Here is a 9,836-nt window from a genome sequence, read left to right as displayed (position 1 = left end):
CTCTTATTATTCTAAGAACTGTTGGAAAAACAACTTCCTCTTATATGGAACTATGTGCATTGATTTAATAGCCATCGTTTACAACTTTTGATTTTAGGTAACAGCGGTGGCCCAGCATTCAATGACCAAGGGGAGTGCATTGGTGTGGCATTTCAGGTATATTTTTTTACGGCCTTCTGTTAACAGACTTGTATATGCCTAAACCAGCAACAACAACAAAACACAAGTTATTGAAAATGAAAGTTTACATGGTATTAAGGGAAGGGAAACAATGAAAAACTGACGCAGGCGTCTAGTGAGTCTGATTTTGTAATTTTTGTTGCATACGCCCGGAGTTGGGGTTCATATGCATTGTTTCAAGTAATATGGTGTTTGAAATTCTTCAATTCTTAAATTCATGCTTGATGTTTAGAATCCTTCAATACTGTGGTTGCAATGTTTCACTCCTAGAGATGATTGGACTTAATGATCGATTTTGTATCTTTAACATGCTGAATCATACTGGAGCCTTTTTTAATGACTAAGCTGCATATTTGGTCATAAAAATTATTTTGCTGGAAATCTGAATTTCATTTAAAGGTTTGGTGTTGGTTAATGCATATTTTGTATAGCATCAAGCTTTGTTTGCTGTGTGTGCAGAGCATCGAGCTCCTCCGTGGCTTAATGGCACCCACTAGCAGTAACATTCTGTGTGACATTGGCTGCATTGTTCAAGAAATTTTAGAAAATTCTAAGGATACTACTCTACTAATGTTTGTGAGACATGAATGTAATTTTCACTCCATATGGATGTACAAGTGTATATTATTGAATAAGTAGAGTTATATGCAAAGAGATATTATATAGATAATCTATTTTTCATATATCTCAAAGAAGAAAAAAATAATATATAATTTATTTGAGTTGAGTTGAGTTTTTTTATATTTATTTTGTATGAAAACAAGTTTATTTTGCAATTAGAAAAATAAAAAAAATTATATTTTACCTTATTGACGGATTTACAGACGAATTTTCTGTCTGTAATCAGACCGTGGGATGATTTTCCAAAGTTCAAAATACAAACGGAAAATCTGTCGAAAAATCTGTCTGTAATTACAGACGGAAAATTCGTCTGAAAATCCGTCTGTAATTACAGACAGAAAATCCGTCGAAAAATCCGTCTGTAATTACAGACGGAAAATCCGTCTGAAAATCCGTCTGTAATTACAGACGAAAAATCTGCCGGAAAGTTCGTCGCCTTTGGAAAATGGATAGAAAATTTACAGAGGGAAAATCCATCGGTAACTGGTAAAAATTCGTCTGTAATTTTCTGACGGAAAAAATCCGTCGGTAAATAATTTCCGACGGGGCTTTTACAGAGGGACAAAATCCATCGGTAATTTCGTCGGTAACCAAAAATCCGTCTGTAATAAAGACCAAATCCGTCTGTAAATCTGTCTGTATTAATCCATTTTCTAGTTGTGTGAGTGAGCCTTTGTGACTGTCTTGGAAGAACACTGGGGTCAACCTCCCCATCTCGACACAAAGAAATTTCTAACCAATCCCTCTCTTCTTCAAACTGAGCTGGGTATTTCGTGTTTCCTTTTTTATCTGTTTTATATTACCCGTAACTGTCTTTTCCGACTTGTAGCTTAATTTCTGTTTTATTTGCAGAGGCGATGAAGAATAATGAATCCATAAAAGCTTTTAAAAGAGCGCAGGGGGCGACTGCTGCCAAAAATATCTCAGCCAAGGCGGCTGGGGAAGGATCCTCCCAAGTGCACGTGAAGCCGTCTGTGCCGAGTTCCCCTGGGGTGAAGAAGGTGATCCCTACTCCCCGAGTTCATCTGGTGGATCCTCACCCTACTTCTGCTGCTCCTTTTGTTGCTCCTCTCAATAAAAAACAAAAAAAGCTGAGCCTTTTGACCTCAACGCTCCCGATTTTAATGCCATTGAATTTGTGGATCAGCAAATCGGTCCCTATGGTACCCTCTCAATGGACGATGTGTCCATCCTCCATCATTTGGAATTTATGGCCCGAAATCACGTACAGATAGCGTATATGGCGGCTGCTATATACCAGACTGCTCAGAATCTTCTTCTCCATGCTACCAAAGCATTTATGGAGGAGGCAAAGCAGGAGTTTGACCGGATGAAGGGGCTGAAGGAGGAACTTGAATTAAAGGTGACCAAGTTGGAGAAGGATCTAGAGAATGAGAAGGCGAGTTCCCTTTCACTGGCAGCTTCTTTGAGGTTGGCCGAAGACACAACCCTGATGCATAAGGAGAGTTACGTTACGACTTATCGGGAGGTGATGCGTCTGAGGGGGGAGTTGGAGAATGCCCGGAAAGATTATTCTGAGCTCCAAGGTCATCTTATTGGCAGCGTGACTGCTACTTACGAAAACTTGAAGGAGCAAGTTCGGGTCATTGCTCCCGAGGCCGATCTCGCCTTTTTCAGCCTAGGCAACGTTGTTAGGGATGGCAAGATTGTCCCTGATGACGAGGGTGATAATGATACTGATCCTCCCCCTGTGTCCTCTGCCAAAGTGTCGACCTCTTCTGCTCCTCTGGTTACACCTGATTCGGATTGCCAGGTTTTGAACCGGGAGGATGGAACTATAGATGCTGTGCCTATTCAGACTCGCCCTCCTTCTCCTTGTCCTGATGCTGCCAAGAAGGCTCCTGATGGTTGCTGAACTCTTTCTAGATATTTATGCAGTTGGCCCGGCTTGTGGGCTCTTTTAAAACTTTGTTTATTTTGCTGACGGTTTCTAGTTGCTTGTTTTAGCAACTTTTATTTTAAAAAACAAAGAGTAGCTCGCTATCTTTGGTAGGTGTTGATGGCCGCCGAGGCTTTTATAACTTTATAGATTATATCAAGGTTTTTGACTTGTTTTCTCTTCTGCTTTCTAAGAATGCTGGAACCTTGCAGCTCGACTTCTTGAGATTGCTTTGTGCGTTTTGTTTATGGCTTGGATCCTTTGAGTTTGTGTCGATGTGGGTCCGACTTGTTTCTCAGTTTTCTCACTTTTGTACGTATTTTTGGCGCTCCGTAACCGATTCTTTTGCAGGAGTCCCTTGTAAGTTATTTCGGTAATCCCCTTTCTTGGACCTTGATCAGGTTTCTTTGAGGGATTACTTTTATAACTTTGTTTCATAGGAGACCGACTTTGTTACGTCGATCTCTTTCTACGTTATTTTTGTAATCCTCTTTCTTGGACCTTTGTCAGGTCTCTTTCAGGGATTACTTTTATAACTTCGTTTTGTAGGAAACCGACTTCGTTAGGTCGATCTCTTTCTAAGTTATTTTTGTAATCCTCCTTCTAGGACCTTTGTCAGGTCTCTTTCAGGGATTACTTTTATAACTTTGTTTTGTAGGAAACCGACTTTGTTAGGTCAATCTCTTCTTAAGTTAAAGTAATCCTCTTTAATAGGGTTGGCCAGACCTCTTTCCAGGGTTTACTTATAACTTGGGTTGACTTGGTCTGACTTCTAAACGTCGGCCAGTCTTTAAGTTATTATTTTAGCTATCTGTAAGACCTTGTCAGGCTCTTTTTTGGATTGCTTTCGATAACTTCTTACATTATTCTGTGTTCATCTTTGCCGATTTGTAGAAAGTGGTTGGCATCTTTAGATCGTCTTTTGGGTGAATCGCGTTTTCACCTTTATCGGACGGTTATCTTTATCGTGATTGTGCAGTGAAATTGTTTTTCACTTTCTGTCGATCTGTTGCTTTATAATCGGACAATGAATACTTCAGATTAATGCGTCTTGAAATCTTTGTAGAATATCTGAATAAATTTTATTCAAACAAAAGTGCAAAATATATACATGTGGGAATTTTTTCATCTTTTTAAGTTGGATAGTGTCTAAGTCTCAACCTGGTGCCTCATTAAAACACCTTTTCAGGAAAAAGAGTGCATCCAATAATGAGATCCTTTACCTTTCCTAATTGTAGTACCTTATTAGGTTGCAGGCGTGCCATGATCTGGGAAGCTCTCATCCATCGAGTTCGGACAGTCTGTAGTAGCCCTTCTCAAGTACTTCTATAACTCGGTAGGGTCCTTTCCAGTTTGCTGCCAGCTTTCTTTCTCCTGGTCGAGTTGTTCCAATATCATTTCATATTAGGATAAGATCATTCTCTGTAAAACTTCTCGGTACTACCTTTTGATTATATCTGGAAGCCATTCGGCGCTTTTGAGCTTCCTCCCTGATCCGAGCTCTTTCTTGGATTTCAGGTAGTAGGTAGAGCTCTTCCCTCCGAAGTTGGGAGTTTGCTCCCTCATTGTAATGAACTACTCTAGGTGATCTTTCCTCAATCTCTACTGGAATCATTGCCTCTATTCCGTATGCTAACCGGAAGGGGGATTCCTTTGTGGTGGAATGTGGTGTCGTTCGATATGCCCATAGGACCTGTGGACTTCTGCCCAGGCTCCCTTTGCATCTTGTAATCTCTGTTTTAACCTGGCCAATATGACTTTGTTGGCGGCTTCGGCCTGTTGGTGTACAAAATTGTGATCATCAATGGCGCCATCAACATGGTACGCTCAATTGCGATCTCAACTCTTCATCACAACTTTGCACAACTAACCAGCAAGTGCACTGGTTCGTCCAAGTAATAAACCTTACGCGAGTAAAGGTCGATCCCACAGAGATTGTTGGTATGAAGCAAGCTATAGTCATCTTGTAAATCTCAGTCAGGCAGATTCAAATGGTTATAGATGATTTATGAATAAAGCATAAAATAAAGATAGAGATACTTATGTAATTCATTGGTGAGAATTTCAGATAAGTGTATGGAGATACTTTGTCCCTTCCGTCTCGTTGCTTTCCTACTGTCTTCATCCAATCCTTCTTACTCCTTTACATGGCAAGCTGTATGTTGGGCATCACTGTTGTCAAAGGGTACAGTCCCGTCCTCTTAGTGAAAATGTTCAACGCGCTCTGTCACAACACGGCTATTCAGCTGTCGGTTCTCGATCATGTCAGAATAGAATCCAGTGATTCTTTTGTGTCTGTCACTAACGCCCCACAATCATGAGTTTGAAGCTCGTCACAGTCATTCAATCCTTGAATCCTACTCAGAATACCACAGACAAGGTTTAGACCTTCCGGATTCTCTTGAATGCCGCCATCAATTCTAGCTTATACCACGAAGATTCTGATTAAGAGATCCAAGAGATATTCACTCAATTTAAAGTAGAACGGAGGTGGTTGTCAGGCACACGTTCATAGGTGAGAATAATGATGAGTGTCACGGATCATCACATTCATCAAGTTGAGGAACAAGTGATATCTTAGAACAAGAATAAGCTGAATTGAATAGAAGAACAATAGTAATTGCATTAATACTCGAGGTACAGCAGAGCTCCACACCTTAATCTATGGTGTGTAGAAACTCCACCGTTGAAAATACATTTGGAGTTAAACGCCAGCTTTTGTGCCAGTTTGGGCGTTTAACTCCCACTTCTGTGCCAGTTCCGGCGTTAAACGCCGGAAATTCTTGAGCTGATTTGGAACGCCTGTTTGGGCCATCAAATCTCGGGCAAAGTATGAATTATTATATATTGCTGGAAAGCCCAGGATGTCTAATTTCCAACGCAATTGCGAGCGCGCCAATTGGGCTTCTGTAGCTCCAGAAAATCTACTTCGAGTGCAGGGAGGTCAAAATCCAACAACATCTGCAGTCCTTTTCAGCCTCTGAATCAGATTTTTGCTCAGGTCCCTCAATTTCAGCCATAAAATACCTGAAATCACAGAAAAACATACAAACTCATAGTAAAGTCCAGAAAAGTGAATTTTAAATAAAAACTAATAAAAATATAATAAAAACTAACTAAAACATACTAAAAACATACTAAAAATAATGCCAAAAAGCGTATAAATTATCCGCTCATCACTTGTCCATTGTCCTGTGGATGTCCGACGGAGGTGTAGTGGTGCTTTATATTCAAGTCGGCTACTAGTTTTCTGAAGCCTGCATCTGTGAATTGAGTGCCATTATCTGTGGTTATTGAATATGGAACTCCAAACCTTGTAACAATGTTTCTATATAGGTAGGCGGTGGCGTTAGCTAGGGGTTCTGCCTCGATCCACTTTGTAAAGTAGTCTATCCCTACTATGAGAAATTTAACTTGTCCTGATCCCTGGGGAAAGGGGCTGAGAAGATCGAGTCCCCATTTTGCAAACGGCCAAGGAGAAGTCACGCTGATGAGCTCTTCTGGCGGGGCGATGTGAAAGTTGGCATGTTTCTGACATGGTGGACATGTCTTTACAAAGTCTGTGGCTTCTTTCTGTAATGTTAGCCAATAGAACCCTGCCTGGAGTACTTTTTTTATAAGAGCCCGTGCTCCGAGATGGTTGCCACAAATGCCACCGTGTATTTCTTCTAACACTTCCCTTATGTGGGAGGTCGGAATGCATTTTAACAATGGTACTGAGATCCCTCTTTTGTACAGTATGTTGTTTATGATGGTGTAGTACTGTGCCTCCCTTTTTAGCCTTTTAGCCTCCTTTTCTTCTGTCGGGAGTGTTCCTGTTTTGAGGTAGTTGATTTTGGGGGTCATCCATCCTTGGTCCTGGTTTACTATAGCTAGGACTTTTTCTTCCTCTGAAATTGACGGGTTCTGTATCATTTCCTGGATGAGGCTTCTATTGTTGCCCCCTGGTTTGGTGCTGGCTAGTTTCGAGAGTGCATCTGCTCGGGCATTTTGTTCGCGGGGTATGTGGCAGATCTTATATTCCCCGATTTGTCCGAGCTGTTCCTTGGTCTTATCTAAATACCTTTTTATGGTGGGATCTTTGGCTTGGTAGCTCTCTGTTATTTATGATGTGACCACTTGTGAGTCACTGTAAATGTTGATTTTTTGAGCTCCCACCTCTTCAGCCAACTTCAAACCAGCTAATAATGCTTCATATTCTGCTTGGTTATTTGAGGCCGGGAATCCAAACTTGAGGGAGAGCTCAATTTGGGTTCTTTGGTTGCTTTCTATTATTACGCCTGCGCCGCTTCCAGTTTTATTTGAATAGCCGTCTACATAGAGATTCCATTCAGTGAGGGTTTCCAGGGCATCTATGAATTCTGCGATAAAGTCAGCCAGATACTGTGATTTGATGGCCGTTCGAGCTTCATATTGGAGGTCAAATTCTAACAACTCGACTGCCCAATGTAAAATTCTGCCCGCTAAATCTGTTTTCTGCAATATTCCTTTTAAGGGCTGGTTAGTTCGAACTTTAATGGTGTGAGCTTGGAAGTAAGGGCGGAGTCGTCGGGATGTTAAGATGAGAGTATAGGCAAATTTTTCTATTTTCTGGTAGTTCAGCTCGGATCCCTGTAGTGCTTTGCTAATGAAGTAGACGGGTTGTTGTCCATTCTCATCTTCTCTGACCAGTACTGAGGCTATTACCCGGCTTCCTACTGTGAGATATAATATGAGTAGTTCTCCTTCTCGTGGTCGAGATAGGATAGGTGGCTGTCCTAAGAATTTCTTAAAGTCTTGGAAGGCTTGCTCGCATTCTGGTGTCCACTCGAACTGTTTTCCTTTTCTTAAAGTAGCATAGAAGGGAAGAGATTTTATCGCAGCTCCTGCTAAAAATCGGGATAGGGCGGCCAATCTCCCGTTGAGTTGCTGTACTTCTTTGACACAAGTTGGGCTCTTCATGTTGAGTATGGCCTGACATTTGTCTGGATTTGCTTCAATTCCTCTTTGTGTGAGTATGAAACCTAAGAATTTGCCCGCTTCTACTGCGAAGGTGCATTTCGTGGCATTGAGTCGCATGTCATGCTTTCTTATGGTGTCGAACACTTGGGCCAGGTCGGACAACAATGTCTCTTCTCTTTGTGTTTTTATTAGCATGTCGTCCACGTAGACTTCCATGATCTTTCCAATGTGATCCAAGAAGACTTTATTCATTAGCCTTTGATAAGTAGCTCCTGCGTTCTTGAAACCGAAAGGCATCACAATGTAGCAGTAGTTTGCTTTCGGTGTTAAGAACGAGGTTTTTTCTTGATCTGGTGGATACATGGGGATTTGGTTGTACCCCGAGTATGCATCCATAAACGAGAGATATCTATACCCGAAGGAAGCATCTACCAGGGCGTCAATTGATGAGCGGATAATTTGTACGCTTTTTGGCATTGTTTTTAGTATGTTTTTGGTATGATCTAGTTAGTTTTTAGTATGTTTTTATTAGTTTTTAGTTAAAATTCACTTTTCTAGACTTTACTATGAGTTTGTGTGTTTTTCTTCTGGACTTTACTATGAGTTTGTGTTTTTTTCTGTGATTTCAGGTATTTTCTGGCTGAAATTGAGGGACCTGAGCAAAAATCTGATTCAGATGCTGAAAAGGACTGCAGATGCTGTTGGATTCTGACCTCCCTGCATTCGAAGTGGATTTTCTGGAGCTACAGAAGCCCAATTGGTGCGCTCTCAACGGCGTTGGAAAGTAGACATTCTGGGCTTTCCAGCAATATATGATAGTCCATACTTTGCCTAGGATTTGATGGCCCAAACCGGCGTTCAAAGTCACCCTCAGAATTCCCAGCGTTAAACGCCGGAACTGGCACAAGGATGGGAGTTAAACGCCCAAACTGGCACAAAAGCTGGCGTTTAACTCCAAGAAGAGTCTCTACACGAAAATGCTTCAATGCTCAGCCCAAGCACACACCAAGTGGCCCCAGAAGTGGATTTTTATGTCATTTATTCATCTCTGTAAACCCTAGGCTACTAGTTCTCTATAAGTAGGACATTTTACTATTGTATTTTAATCTTTTGATCATGTTTTTATGATTGAACCCTCAATGGGAGGCTGGCCATTTGGCCATGCCTAGACCTTGTTCTTATGTATTTTCAACGGTGGAGTTTCTACACACCATAGATTAAGGTGTGGAGCTCTGCTATACATCGAGTATTAATGCAATTACTATTGTTCTTCTATTCAATTCCGCTTGTTCTTGTTCCAAGATATCACTTGTTCTTCAACTTGATGAATGTGATGATCCGTGACACTCATCATCATTCTCATCTATGAACGTGTGCCTGACAACCACCTCCGTTCTACCTTAGATTGGGTGGATATCTCTTGGATTCTTTAACTGGAATCTTCGTGGTATAGGCTAGAACTGATGGCGGCATTCAAGAGAATCCGGAAGGTCTAACCTTGTCTGTGTTATTCTGAGTAGGATTAAATGATTGAATGACTGTGACGAGCCTCAAACTCCTGAGGGCGGGGCGTTAGTGACAGACGCACAAGAATCATTGGATTCTATTCTGGCCTGATTGAGAACCGACAGATGGATAGCCGTGCCGTGATAGGGTGCGTTGAACATTTCCACTGAGAGGATGGGAGGTAGCCATTGACAACGGTGAAACCCTTGCATACAGCTTGCCATGGAAAAGAGTAAGAAGGATTGGATGAAGACTGTAGGAAAGCAGAGAGACGGAAGGGACCAAGCATCTTCATACGCTTATCTGAAATTCCCACCAATGAATTGCATAAGTATCTCTATCTTTATCTTTGTGTTTTATTCATCATTCATAACCATTTGAGTTTGCCTGACTAAGAATTACAAGGTGACCATAGCTTGCTTCATACCAACAATCTCTGTGGGATCGACCCTTACTAGCGTAAGGTTTATTACTTGGACGACCCAGTACACTTGCTGGTTAGTTGTGCGAAGTTGTGTTTATGCCATGGTGTTGAACACCAAGTTTTTGGATTATTTGAGTTGTAGTGATCACAATTTCGTGCACCAAGTTTTTGGCGCCGTTGCCGGGGATTGTTGAGTTTGGACAACTGACGGTTCATCTTGTTGCTTAGATTAGGTATTTTTTTTTTCTCCGAATTCTTGAAGAC

The 9,836-nt window shown here is 41.3% G+C and overlaps 1 long non-coding RNA gene across 1 annotated transcript in view; it reads right to left on the bottom strand.

Moving 5' to 3' along the window:
• Window positions 1-5,299: 5,299 nt before the first annotated feature.
• Window positions 5,300-9,836, bottom strand: part of LOC127746766 (uncharacterized) — a 64,503-nt gene continuing 59,966 nt past the window's right edge. Inside the window, exon 2 of the long non-coding RNA XR_008008477.1 lies at window positions 5,300-5,357. This is a non-coding gene — a long non-coding RNA (uncharacterized LOC127746766). The remainder of the gene's footprint in view (window positions 5,358-9,836) is intronic.

The sequence above is a fragment of the Arachis duranensis genome, chromosome 4 (genome assembly GCF_000817695.3).
Source record: "Arachis duranensis cultivar V14167 chromosome 4, aradu.V14167.gnm2.J7QH, whole genome shotgun sequence".
Taxonomy (NCBI): Eukaryota; Viridiplantae; Streptophyta; class Magnoliopsida; order Fabales; family Fabaceae; genus Arachis; species Arachis duranensis.
Note: the sequence above shows the minus strand (reverse complement) of the source record. Positions and strands in the feature narration are given on the sequence as shown.